Raw genomic sequence first — 15,120 nt, forward strand, 5'->3', positions numbered from 1 at the left:
GGTCCATTGCTTTATTAATGTTTTCTTGTAAAAGCATTTATCTCCATGATCCTCCCTTTGGCTTTTTCTATGCGATAAAGCAGTAATCACATATCACAATGCTTTAAGGCCTATGGTTAAGTCCTTCCCTTTGGAAAATTTGCAATGTGATATTTCCTCTTCGACCAATCAAACAGGGCCACATGGCCCAATCCCGGTCTGCCATGTGTCAGCTATGGATTGGCCCGTGAGACTATACTAAAAATCAAAATTTTCAATATAGTTCAAAATTCAATGAAATTGCCTCCTTTTCTAAGGACATTGGGCAATTTTCATTTTACAATAACGCCTTCATCCAGAGTCCATTTTGGTCTGTTCAAATTTGCGTTGGATTCAGAATGAAGAGGTCTCTGCAATGAGACTATTTCCAGCAGCAGCCTACAATTTTCATTTCCTATGATTTACAAAGGATTTGTGCCATTTGGCACCTTTTACCTCTTGCATGAAGTCTTTTAGACTTAGAGGTTTATCCAGGATCCATTTTTGGATCACGCCTTCCCACTAAAAGAACTTTTGGTCTCCAAAAGATTGATATACTGATCTGAACAGTAAATGAGAGTGACTCACCCTCTTCTTTCAGCCTCCCTATAGTTGCCTTTGCAAAGTGCCTCTGACCCAAAGTTTCTGACCACTTCCCTTGTTGGATGGGCTGGTCTTCCTGAGAAGAACTATCTTCCTCGTTGCCTTCCTACAAAACTTCTATTGAAATGGTCATAGAAGGTAGTTCGAGCTTTTTTGCCTTGATCATTGATCCAAGGTGGCTCAACAATGTGAAGTATATCTGCTCCACAAAACTTTCATTTGTACCTGTTTGACAAGCTACCAACAACAACTGTTAACAACAACAGGCATACAGACAACAACTGGATGGACTAAACGCCTGCTTCAACAAAAGAAACAAATTTCGCATCTTGTGAACACCTCCATGTCTTACATCTGCATACAAATGATGGACTAGATAACAAGGCCACAAAATATGCCTTTAAACAGATGAGCCTTAAGTCAAGCATGTAGAAGAAGACCATTAAGATACTTTTCAAAATATGAAGCAATTTCATCATTATCTCCACCAAATGAACTTTACATGCATGTTTACAGCAAATCAATCAACCCTTCAAGTCATTCACACACACATGTTCCCAAAAACAAGGAAAATATAAACATCCCTATGTTCATGCACATCATCTCATGCACGCATTTCATACTTCAACTTTCACTTAAGCACACTGTACTTTCGAAGCTGAAATGAAATATAATGTTGCAGTAACAAAGTGAGTCTCCTACCCAACCTTTTCCCATTCACCTTCTTGGTAGAAACCTACAACTTGCATTCAATTACCACAGAAATGCAAATAGTACATTAATATTAATAATAGTATAAAATATATAGGTCATGTATAGTTATTCTGGCAAATATCTTGCTTTGAGGAGAATTGACTACATGTCTTTCCATTCACGAGATACTTTTATGTTAGGATATTTTGGAAAATATCTTACTTCGAGGAGAATTGACTCCATGTCTTTCCATTCACAAGATACGTTGATGTTAGGAATTTGACCGATGGAGCAAACCCTCCTAAATTTACGAATGAACAAACTTTGCAAATCTCGCACTCCAAGCCTCTAAAACCAATATGATGGATGATAATGGTAGTAGTGGCTCCGAGTGTTTCAAATTTTAAATTAAATACAATATTTGACAAGTCAAAAGTTAAGAGGGAGAATTCTTAACCACACTTGAATAACAGTGCATCTAAGGGGATCAAGTGTCTTTGAGATAGAATATTGATGGGATAAGTGAACAACAATATGACTAAGTCAAGGATAAGTCAACAAGGATCCACCATCCCATGTGCAAGTGAGCATCACAAAATGAGTTAAACAATGATGACCTAATGTTTATGTACAAATGAGAAGAATGGAACTAGAAGGGATAAGAAAATCATGTATAGTGGTCACGGAACTTTAGTTTTGATATTGATGTTTTATGGAATGATTATACATCCCACAATATATTAATGATGAATTTCATTAAATTTCTTTAGGGAAGGAAGAATGCATGACTGGAGATTAAGGACTGACATGTCAAGGCATTGAAATTTAAAATTTTACTTAAATAAATGTACCGACCATGTAAATAGTAAACTTCCTAATTGAATGAAAGAGAATGATTATTAAGTAGTTGGAATCTTGATGAAACCATGACCTTAATAGTACCAGTGAAATAACATAGATCCTAGAGGGATGTTGTATAATCTTAATTCATAGTTAGTAATCATTGTTTATAAGTAAATGAAATTAGTTCATGAAAAGAATTATTAAAGCGTAATGTTGTTCTATATTGGATAAGTATTGAGATTATTACCATGTTAATTAGGTTTCATGATGTGATTGTATGTAATAAATGGATATAGTTTTGATGAAGTGGTTAATGATGTATATGTGGTGGTTATTTATTTATTTGTTATGATAATGTGTTGAATGCTCATGATGGATATGATATGCATAAAGATCATGGTGTTATGATATGATGTATATTGACATGTGGTCCATTTATTATATGATGTCATGATATATCTTTGATGTTCATATGTTGATGTTGTAACTTTTGAGGATATTATGATGTGAAGCATGTGGTAATTGCAAGCAGATTTTATAACATGAGAATGTGGTGATTAACGATGATGCTATGTTATCATGATGACATGCAAGAGTTGGCATGTAGATTATTTTTCTATGATATTATGATTATAACTAATGCAATGGTTGCATGTTGAGATGTGGTGACTGACAGGAGCTCCACAAATGGGTCAAGAGGGCTGGTTTATTTGATGATCTCGTGGGAGCCCATACTTGCGAGGGAGAATATATAACACCATATGTGTTGGGGACATACTCAATCAACACTACATATGCCAGTGGTTCCTTGATCTTGTATAGGTCTTGATGGATAGCTCTTGATGTATAGCTCTTGTATAGATTTTTATTTTTTATTTTATTTTTTTTAAGACTTCAATACATAAACATCTAGATCTCTCTAGAAATAACTTCAATGGTTTTGTCCCTTCCACCTTCAACCAACTAAAAAATTTGGAAGTCTTAACTATTTTCTCTAATTTTCTCAATGTTACAATTCCATCCTTTTTAGGAAATCTTGTGAATCTTTTACAATTTAACTTAACCTACAATTTTATCACTAGAGCCATGCCTTTTGAGCTAGGAAATCTAAAGAACCTATAACATCTATGGCTAGTGGGTTGCAACCTTGTCAGAGAAATTCCTTGGATGTTGTAGCATCAGGTAATGATTCTACTTCCTACAATCACTTCTATCATTTAATATATTCTAATGAAATATGTAGCACAATATGTTTACTCCAAATTTAGAGAGGGGCTCTATAGAAGAACACTTACCATTTCTATTATAGTAGGGATATCAATATATGTCTCCATTACCTCCTCATCATCATAAGAATAGCACTACCTCTATTATATATTTCTTGGTTTATTCCTTTTTGAATGAGGTAATTTCTCTTTTGGGCTATTGTTGTCAGTTGATATCTTCCACTACTCTAATTATCCTTTTAAGTAAGATAAAAATACTTTCCGCAATTCAAAATTGATACATGGGTTTAGAAATTCAATGCTAAACAAATAATATAAGAAAAATCCTCAACACAACTACTTTGCTGAATACGTTAGGTCTTTCTAGATAAACTAAAACTACAATTGGAGCATAACCATTGTACTTCCAAGCAGAATTCAAATTTCTACTCGGAAACATGACAAAGCTAATGATAATCACAATGGGTACCTTATGAAAGACATCAATTTTGGTATTTTCATAGAATCCAATCAAAATTGCAATACATATAATTAAATTTAGAAAAAACATATCTATACATTGTTAATTTTAGTCCACCAAGGGATAAAATGGAAAAAATCATATTGTTTTATAAAATCTGAGATACATACATTTATTGTTGTGAAAGCATAAGCATAATAGCTTAAATGGGCTTCACACAACAATATTAAGGCCTAAAGTGATCCACAAAATATAGTCAATTATCATATGATTGCCATCATTCTTGTAATACCACAACTACTGGATTATAGCTAAGCAAGCCCTAAAATATTTACTAACTAAGGTTTTTCAAAGGGTTAGGTAAATAATTTATGTATATAATGTATCATTCAAATTTTTCTAGTCTAAAAATATTTAGAAAGAAATATAAATTAATTATTTTTTATTATTAATTAAAAAAATTATTAATCCATATGGCTTTTTTGTATTTATTAGGGAATAATATTATTAATCCATATAAATTATAATAGAGAATTTTTCTATTAAAAAACCTTTCTTTAAGTTTTATTTTGACAATTTTATTGTATAGCAAAAAAACACTAATTATAACTACCCTAGTTGCTCATTCATTTTCATTATTCGAGAGGTCATTGACATGTTGTGTAGATAAAGGACATCCATGGTTGTTTATATAGAGACTCACCTTTTGAATCACTTCTTAACTTTGTGCGTTTTTGTGCACTTTCGTGAAAGCAATTCATGTTTCTTAAACTGTGTACTTGCATGAGGCAATTTACTTTTTTTTTTTAATTTTACAATTACAAGCAATTTACGTTTTTTTTTAATTTCACCAATATTTTTCTATCGGCTTTTGTTTGTTTGCCAAAATCATTTTTGTCTTTTTAAACTTAACTAAGTAATTTCTGGAGCATTGCAGAATGCAATTGGGATTTTGCTTTCTAATTTTAGTTGTTGACTTTTTGCCTTTCAAAAGTTTAATTAATATTTCTTAATTTTTTCTTATTATCGCTTTCAATTTTCTTAACAAACGTGGCGGTTGTCTCATTGGAAAAGCTGGTTAGTTGTTAAGTTGTAAAAGTTTGTTAGTTTAGTTAAGAACTCAAGTTAAGAACAGATCTTGTTAGTTAAGAAAAGATCAATCACATGCCAGAATTGGATATGCACATGAGTTGCCTTTTGAGTATTGTAACAGTGAGTCAAAGCATTTATATCACACGTTCTAGCAATATTATTTCTCGAGTAAAAAGCCATGTCAGAAACTTGGGAGTTATTTAACCGTGGAAACGAATTTAAACGCAGATGCCTAAGTGGGTATTTGTGTGACAGGTAATGCGAGTAGTGGGCGCTTGGAGTTCATCGAACGGTCAAACGAATTTTTCCAAGTAGTGGGCGCTTGTAGTTTGTTATAATCTCTGACAAGAAAGCGGCATATTCCATTCCAACAATGCCCGATGCGTTTGTTAAGAAAGCGGCATATTCCATTCCGACAAGAAAGCGGCATATTCTCTGACAAAAGCAACATATTACACTCTGTTATGGGCAAGCACGACGGTCAAGTTCGTTATATTTTCTGGGAATATAGCCGTTCAAGGAAGTGTGGAAATCGCTATATAAATCGCATAAATTCTTGTCTATGTTCTGATTGACAAGTCTGTGTGCTTGGTTTGAGTCCTACTCTGAGTAAAGGCTGTGGTTTGAGTCTCGGTTTGTCGTTGTGTGAGTCAGTCATGTTATGTCCGTGTCTCGATAGAGGAGAAGCTTTGCATTTTTGGAGTTCATGGAGTTCAATTACCATCGAATTCTAATTTTATTTATTCGGCATGATTTGAGAAGAAGCTTTACAATTTTTCAACTCATGAAGATCAGTGACTAGCGAATTTTAATTTTATTTATATTGTATGATTTTAGGCTCTGTCATGGCATCGAATTTCATATATATATATATATATATCATTGTTTTCTCCTAATTTAACTGCAAATGTTGCAGGTTTAACTACTTGTTCATTTCTTGGTAACGTGTTCATATTATCCTATGTTGCAGGAGGCTGCTAATGTTGATTTCTTAGATGAGCTCAATGGAGAAAATAAGAGAAACGAGACTTCAATATCATGAAAACCCTTTGACATCTTTTACGAGACAAATTTCAGCTACCAGTATGTAATACCTTCCATTCACATTGAAAGTTTCCGGATTATGCTATGTAGTCTAAATTTAATAGTTTATGAATAATGGTTTTCACAAACATTTTTAATAATAGAAATAATTTGCCATATTTCCAATAAACTTATGAGTATATCATATTTCCCATCAAATTTACCAGTATTTCCTTGTTTAATTAGTTTTTAAAGTGTTTTTATCTAATTAAATTTTTTATTTGTTTCATGTTAGTTTAATTAATCCATCAGATTTAACAGGCTTACGTTTGTTTCTGGAATTAGAAGTTGTTTTTATTTCCAACAATTTAACGGGACAAATCTTTTTGCCTTCGCTATATAACAGACAAAGGTTGAGGTGGAAGGAAAGGAGGTTGGGGAGGAGGGGGAGGAGGAGGAGGTAGAGGCAGGGGTGAGGAGAGGTTGCGGGGAGGAAGCAGAGGGGAAAGAGACAGAGGAGGAGGTAGAAGAGGTGGGGGAGGAGAAGGAAGTGTGAGGAGGGTGTTGCATGGAGGAGGCATAGGGGTAAGAGATAGAGAATGAGGCGGAAGAGGCGATGGAATAGGGGGAAGGGGGGGGAGGATGGGAGAGGAGGGGGAAGAGGAGGATGAAGGGGTGGAATGGGAGAATGCAGAGGCATTGGGGAAGAGGGATGAGGTGGGGAGAGAGGAGGAGGTGGAGGTGGGTGAAGGGGGATGAGGCATGTGAGGATGGAGAGCGGGGTGTGGACGACGCGAAGGATGTCGAGACGGAGGGTGTGGAGGCAGAGGGAGGTGGAACAGGTGATGAGGAGTAGGGTGGGCTCTGGAGAAGGAGGGGGAGAAGGGGGTGAAGTTGAGGAATTAGGGAGGAGGAGGAGGAGGAGGAGGAGGGGGAGGCGTAGGGGGAGAGGCGGGGAAGGAGGCAGAGGGGGTAGAGATGGAGGAGGTGGAGGAGTGGTGGGAGGGGTGGAGAAGGAGGGTCTTGGGGAGGAGGTGAAGGAGGCTGAGGCAGAGGGAAATGGGTTGGTGAGGAGGAGGAGGAGGAGGATGGGGTGGGGGAGGCATAGGAGGAGGTGGGTGGAACATTCAGAGGAGGATATGATGGGGTGGGGGAGGCATAGGAGGAGGTGGGTGGAACATTCAGAGGAGGATATGGGGGAGGGGGTGAGGAGGAGGAGGAGGAGGGGTAGGTAGGTGGAGACAGAGGAGGAGTAGGGAGAGGAGGAGGAGGGGGAAGAGGAAGAAGAAGGAGAGGGGGAAGAGGCAAAGGAGGGTGGGGGAGGAGGAGGTGCAAGAGGTGGAGGATAGGGAGGATGGGGAGGAGGGGGAGGTAGTGATAGAGGAGGAGGGGGAGGTGGTGGGGGAGGAGGATGTGCAGGAGGTGGAGGATGGGGAGGATGAGGAGGAGGGGGAGGTAGCGACAGAGGAGGAGGGGGAGGTGGTGGGGGAGGAGATGGAGGCGGAGGGTTAGGAGGAGGAGGGGAAGCGGGAGGAGGGAGAGGAGGTAATTGATGTGGAGGAGAAAGAGGAGGGGAAATGGGTGGAAGAAGCTGTGGGGGAAGAGGTGGAGGAGGTGAAGGGAGGAGGAGGGAGAGGATGGGAAGGCAGACGAGGTGGGCAAGGAGGATTAGGGGAAGGCGATAAGGGAGTAGGGGGGGGGAGACATAGGACGAGGAGGTGGAGTTGGAGGAGGCAACGAAGGAGGAGGGGCAAGAGGTGGAGGGGCAGGTGTGAGAGGAGTGTGAGAGGCAGAGGTAGGAGAGGGGATAAAGATGGTGGAAGAGAGGAGGGGGGGCTGGGGGAGGGGGAGCATGGAGAGGAGGAGGGGAAAGAGGCCAAAGATGCATTGGGGGAAGAGGAAAGGGAAGGAGGAGGAGGACGAGGTGGGGGAGGACGAGGAGGGGGAGGCAGCAAGAGAGGAGGGGGAAGAGGTGGAGAAGAAGGAGGGGAGGACAAGGCAGCAGTGGAGTAGGTTGAGGGGGAAGAGGGGTAGGGAGATGGAGGTCGAGGAGGTCGGGGAGGAGGACAGGGAGGATGGGGAGGAGAGGAGGTGGGGAAGGAGGTAGGGTAGACGGGAGGATGGGAAGGTAGAGGAGGGAGGGGGAAGGAGGCATGGGAGGGTGTGAAGGAGGACGAGGTGAAGGAGGCTTTTTCTCCCCTCTTCGCTTCTTGCGCTCTTTTTCCTTCCTATTGGTTTTGGAGAATTCCTTCATTCTAGTTCTTTGGAAATCTCCCCTCCACCCGACAATCTCGTCTCCATTCCTTTTTATTCTCCTACAGGCCCCCCACTGATATCATTGAAATGTCCTCCCTTGACCACAACCTCCCCCCCCCATAGGAGGCCACTCATACCCTCGAGCTCGACCCTTGATCTACTAGGTTCATTGGGATATGAATAAAGTTTGGAGTATTGACTCTTCTGCTTTTATGCTTAAACATTGGACCCCTGTTTTCTATCTGACATAGAGGGAAAGTAGACAATGCCCCTATTTGTGTTTGACTTCTTGAACTAAAAGTACAATTTAGGTCATAATAACCTCTTAGGGAAATTGAAAACAAGGTACGAGAATGTTTGGAGGAAAACGTCAACTTCAAAGACTCTATAGAGATGAAGGTGGCCAAAATGTTTAGGGTTTAGGGTTGTTTAGCATATGGTTTATGGTTTATAAGACTTTAGTAAATGGTTTTAGTCAAGGCTGAAATAAAAGTTACAAAATTCTTTTTAAAATGATATAACATGCTTAGGGTTTAGTGTTTGTGATTTGGCATTTGGGATTTAGGGTTTAGGGTTTATAAGACCTTCGTAAAAGCTTTTAATAAATACTTAAATAAACATTCCAAAATGATTTTTATACTATTATAAAATGCTTAGGGTTTAGGTTTTTGGGTTTTGATTTTGGGTTTTATGTTTACGGTTTAGGTTTTAGAGTTTATAACACTGTAGTAAATGCTTTCAATAAACACTTAAATAAATGTTACAAAACAATTTTTAAAATGTTATAAAATGCTTAAGATTTAGGGTTTAGGCTCTAGGGTTTAGGGTTTGGCTTCGGGTTTAGAGTTTAGAGTTTATAACACTTGAGTAATTGCTTTTAATAAATACTTAAATAAAAGTTACAAACTCCTTTTTAAAATGTTATAAAATGCTTAGTGTTTATGGTTTAGAGTTAAGGGTTTGAGGTTTATTATTTGGGGTTTAGGGTTTAGGGTTTTGAATTTAGGGTTTATAACACTTTCGTAAAATCTTTTAATAAACACTTAAATAAAATTTACAAAACGCTTTTTAAAATGTTATAAAATGTGTTGCATTTACGATTTAGGGTTTAGGGTTTGGGTTTTAGGGTTTAGGGTTTGGGGTTTAGGGTTTGGGGCTTAGGGTTTAGGGTAGAGTGTTTAAGGTTTATAAAATGCTTAGGGTTTAGGGTTTAGGGTTTAGGGTTTAAGGTTTAGGTTTTAAGGTTTATAACACTTTAGTAAATGCTTTTAATAAACACTTAAATAAAAGTTACAAAACACTTTTTAAAATGTTATAAAATGATTAGGGTATAGGGTTTAGGTTATATGTTTTAGGGTTTAGGGTTTAGGGTTTAGGGTTTAGGGGTTAGGGTTTATAACACTTTAGTAAATTCTTTTAATAAACACTTAAATAAAAATTACATAACCGTTTTTAAAATGCTATAAAATTTTGAGGGTTTAGGGTTTGTGTTTTAGGGTTTAGGGTTTAGGGTTTTAAGTCTAGGGTTTAGGGTTTAGAGTTTAGAGTTTAGGGATTATAACACTTTAGTAAATGCTTTTAATAAACATTTAAATAAAATTTACAAAACAAATTTTAAAATGTTATAAAATAGTTAGGGTTTCAGGTTTATAGTTGAGGGTTTAGGGTTAGGGGTTTATGTTTTAGAGTTTAGGGTTTAGGGTTTAGGGTGTATAGCACTTTAGTAAATGTTTTTAGTAAAACTTTAAATAAAAGTTACAAAACATTTTTAAAATTAATATAAATTACTTAGGGTTTAGGATTTAGGGTTTGGGGTTTAGGGTGTAGGGGTTAGGGTTAAGCGTTTGCAGTTTAGGCATTAGGGATTAGGGTTTACGGTTTAAGGTTTATAACACTTTATAAAATGTTTACGGTTTAAGTTTTAAGATTTTAAATTTGGGGTTTAGGGTTTATAACACTTTATTAATTGTATTAATAAACACTTAAATAATAGTTACAAAAAACTTTCTAAAATGTTCTAAAATTCTCAGGGTTTAGTGTTTAGGATTTCGGGTTTAGGGTTTAGGGTTAAGGTTTTAGGGTGTAGGGATGAACCACCCCACCTTAAGTAGGTATCCATTGCTACATATTACACGTAATGAATTAATCTTGTTGAGCATTGAGAAGTTATGAAGAAAAATAAATAAAAGAAAATAGGTTTATAGAGAAGGGTGGAAAAACAAAGGTCAGGGTATCTAATGTACCACAATTTTCTCCCTCCTAAACTAACATACCCAAGTGTGGTCTTCCCTTATTATAGATACTCATAAAATTCTTAGGGTGTATGGCTTATGGATTAGGATTTGGGGTTTAGGGTTTATAACATTTTAGTAAATTCTTTCAATAAACACTTAAATAAAAGTTACAAATAGTTTTTAAAATGTTATAAAATTCTTAGGCTTTAGCGTTTAGGGTTTAGGGTTTATAACACTTTAGTAAATGTTTTTAATATACACTTTGGTTTTGGGCTTAGATTTAGGGTTTAGTGTTTAGGGTCTACAACATTTTGGTAAATTCTTTTAATAAACACTTAAATAAAAGTTACAAAACAATTTTTAAAATGTTATAAAATGGTTAGGGTTTAGGGTTTACAGTTTAGGGTTTAGGATTTGGGGTTTGGGGTTTAGGGTTTAGGGTTTAGGGTTTATGTTTTTGTGTTTAGGGTTTATGGTTTTGTATTTATGGTTTAGGGTTTATAACACTTTAGTAAATTATTTTAATAAACACTTAAATAAAAGTTACAAAATTCTTCTTAAACTGTTATAAAATTCTTAGGGTTTATGGTTTAGGGTTTAGGGCTTGGGGTTTAGGGTTTAAGGTTTATGATTTTGGGTTTAGGTTTTAGGGTCTATGGTTTAAGGTTTATAACAATTTATTAAATTATTTTAATAAACACTTAAATAAAAGTTACAAAATGTTTTTAAAAATGTTCTAAAATGCCTACGGTTTAGCGTTTAGGGTTTATAGTTTGGGGTTTAGCATTTAAGGTTTAGGGTTTATAAAACTTTATTTAGAGCTTCCCCTTCTCCCACCCTCCCATCACTCCCCCTACCACCCCTTCTCTCTCTGCCTCCCTCCCTCTCCCTCTCTCTATCTCTCCCACTATCTCCCTATCTCCCCCTCTCACTCACCCTTCCTCTCTCTCTCTCTCTCTCTCTCCCTCTCTCTCTCTCTCTCTCCTTTCCTCTCCCTAACCATATTCTCCTCTCTCCCCCATCTCTCTCTCCTCCTCCCTCTCCTCCTCTCTCTCTCCCTGTCTCCCTTCCCTTCCACCCCTTCTCTGTCACCCTCCTTCCTGGTCTCTCTGTCCCTCTCTCCCCATCCCTCCCCCTTTGTCTCTCCCTGCCCCTCCCTCCCCCTCTCTCTCCCTCTCCTCCTTCCTTTCCCCTCCCTCTCTCCTTCTCTCTTTACCTCTCCCTCTCTCTCTAGCTCTCCCTCTCCCACTCTCTTCCCTTCCCCCTATCCCTCTTCCTCTCTATCTCCCTCTCCCCATCTCACTTTCTCTCTCCCTCTCCCCATCTCACTTTCTCTCTCCCTCTCCCCCCCCACTCTCTGTTCCCCTCCCTGTATCTCGCCCCACCTATCTCTACCTCCCCCTCTCCCTCTCCCTATCCTCCTCTCTCCGACATCTCCCACCCCTTCTCTCCCCCTTCCATCACTCCCCCTACCACCCCTTCTCTCTCTGCGTCCCTCCCTCCCTCTCCCTCCCTCTCCTCCTCCCTTGCCCTTGCCCCTTTCCCTCTCTCTCTACCTCTCCCTCTCCCACTCTCTTCCCCTCCTCCTATCCATCTTCCGCTCTCTCTCCGTCTACACCCTCTCTCTCTCCCTCTACCCCTCCCCCTCTCTCCCCCCACCTATCTATACCCCCCCTCTCCCTCACCCTATCCTCCTTTCTCCCCCATCTCCCACACCTTCCCTCCCCCTCCCATTGCTCCCCCTACAACCCCTTCTCCCTCTACATCCCTCCCTCTCTCTCTCTCCCTATCCCTATCTCTCCCCCTTTGTCTCTCCCTCCCTTCCTTTATCCTTCTCCTTCTCCTTCCCTCTCTTCCTCCCTTGCCCCTCCGCCCCTCCCTCTCTCTCAATGCAAAAGACAATGCAAAAGACAATGAAAAGCCAGAGAGATAGAGGATATAAGTGTGTATTTCACGTGACTTTGCTACCCATTAGAGTGTTTATTTACTAGAGAAATCGACTCCATGCATCACTGGGTCGGCTTTCATTCATTCATTCACTGATCTTCTTGGTCGAATTCAGATTTAAATAACACCCATTCTGACAAAATAGAAAGACAGACCCACAGGCATAGAGTCACAGAGAAGAAGCACTTCCACTACAAATACAATAAAATATCATACACAAAACAACGAGCCATTTTACTGCAGATGCAAATGATGAAACATCTAGGCTCTTCTCCATGAAATAGTACACGGTACAGACACACAACACAAACACAATTTAGACAAAAACAGAGGAACCAACAGAGAGTTAAAGGAGCGGATCCCAGGCCATCCCTCATGTATTTCAAAAAAGTTGTGATCCGTTGAAGGAGCGGATCCCAGGCCATCCCTCGTGTATTTCAAAAAAGCTGTGATCCGTTAAAGGAGCGGATCAACGTCTAAACGGAAAAGCCTAAGATGCGTTTCTTGAAATTCTATTGAGATTCTTTTCAAGAAGTCATCTATCCACGTAGGGGAAAAATTGGAAACCAAGTCATCTATCCACGTCGGCGCAAAATTGGAATGTTCAGCCTTCAAATTGAATTTGAATTTAAGACGGAATCTTTGATAGTCGTAACGTAATCCTGGCGCAGGCCCTTTGTGGTCTTCTGTTTTTGTTGTCCACGCATTCAATATAATTGACGGTATTTATTTCTTTACCTTCAATAACAACTTCATCTATTTCCAGGCCATCCCTCGTGTATTTCAAAAAAGTTGTGATCCAAAAGCTGTGATCCTTAAAGGAGCGGATCAACGTATATAACGAAAAAGCATGAGATGATTTTCTTGAAATTCTCGTGCAAAGCAGTAGGGTAAAACTTTGAGATTCTTTTCAAGAGAGCGGATCAACGTATATAACGAAAAAGCGTGAGATGCTTTTCTTGAAATTCTCGTGCAAAGCAGTTGGGTAAAACATTGATAATCTTTTCAAGAAATTATCTTCACATTCGGTGCAAATTTGGAATGTTCACTCAAGTTTGGAATGCCCATGAATTACTTTGATATTAGGTAAATGGTAAATAGTACATATTTTATGAAATAATCTTGGCACACGCCATTTCTGCTCCTATTCTTTTGGTTCAATTTCAATTTGAATTTCAGGTGGAATTTTTGATACTTCCTAAATATTGTATTTTATCTAAGAATTTTGAGGAGAGTAAACTTGGAATGTGTGAGGTCTGAGCGGAGATCGGATGCACAACTACTATCAGTTCACTAATGAGGAACCTTAAGGACGTAGTTTAGATCAGGACAGGATATCTTTCATCTCCATGGATGCACAATTACTATCAGTTCACTAATGAGGGACCTTAGGGACCTAGCTAACATTGTGATAGGCTACACTTGTGATTCACTAGTGCTAGAAAAAAAATCATAGTGTATTCATATTTTAGGAGGCCCGTACAATTGCACAGAATTTGAGTAAAATTTTCGCTTCAATATAACTTCAATATAATATGAAGTCCCCAAAATTGCAAATAATTTCAGTAGAAACTTGAGTATAATATTAAGTGAGATTTACAAGAAACAAAAACTAGTAAGCCTGTAAAGTTGTGCATAAATTGAGTGGAAAATAGTTATTTCATTATAATATTGAGTAGCATTCACAAGACATAGGAACAAGTAATTTGTATTCATATTCACTAGCTGGAACTGTATAGGGCCAAGAACTATATTAATTTATTTTCCTCACTTACAATGTGTATGATTCAATTCTATTGGAAATTGAAACAACTATAAGTTATGTTATCCAAAGTATAATACAGATTAATTAAATTGTAACATGTGAAAGCTTGTAGAAACATTTATGATTGAACTTTTCTCTTTCAAATTTGATGAGATATCCAATGTAGTTAATTAAGAGAAAATGAGAGGTATGTCGTTGGACAACATACAAGCATATTGACTAGATCATGAACTAAGATCACTATAGACATTTTATGATTAATGTACGAATGTTTAGTTTTTTCTCATGGAAAAAAATAAAAAATAAAAAGTTTCGTATAGTTTCAAGAGTTATGTTTGCATTTTTTTAGTACTAGAGAATTTAAAATGATGTTGTTTATTAATTAAGTGAATAAAGTATTACTATAATACAACCTCTAATAATTATAATTTGTGTCATGATACATTCAAATAAGCTAAGATTATATGAAACACATTTATTAATGTAGTTATGTTAGTTAACTAATATAAGTTAAAATTTGTAAGTATTGATAAGAGTAAACCATTTATATTATTACTCATAGTATGAATTAATGGTAGTTATCATCATGAAAAAATTGAGATAGAAAAAAAAAATTATAGCGTAATTAAATTATGTTAGGAAAATTATTTTAAATTTAAATTATTAGAATATATTAAAAAATCATTTCTTTATAATAAATTAAAGTTCTAATATAGTATTACAATATATTAAAAGGAAATAAATATGTATTACAACAAATTAGAATGTAGTTGAAGAAATTGAAGGTAGATGTTGAATCATATTAAATAATTTCTTAAATTCAAAAGATTTAATGTAGCGAAAATTTTAATATGGTTAATAATAGAAATAATAAATTACGGATTATTTTAAAATAATAGAATCAGTTCCATGTATTGATCCACTCTTTATTCTACAATTATAAATGAGTAGTTGTTAGTG

Source organism: Pinus tabuliformis, chromosome 5_1, assembly GCF_031772625.1.
Source record: "Pinus tabuliformis cultivar Carrire ecotype Pingquan chromosome 5_1, CPIR1, whole genome shotgun sequence".
Lineage (NCBI taxonomy): Eukaryota > Viridiplantae > Streptophyta > Pinopsida > Pinales > Pinaceae > Pinus > Pinus tabuliformis.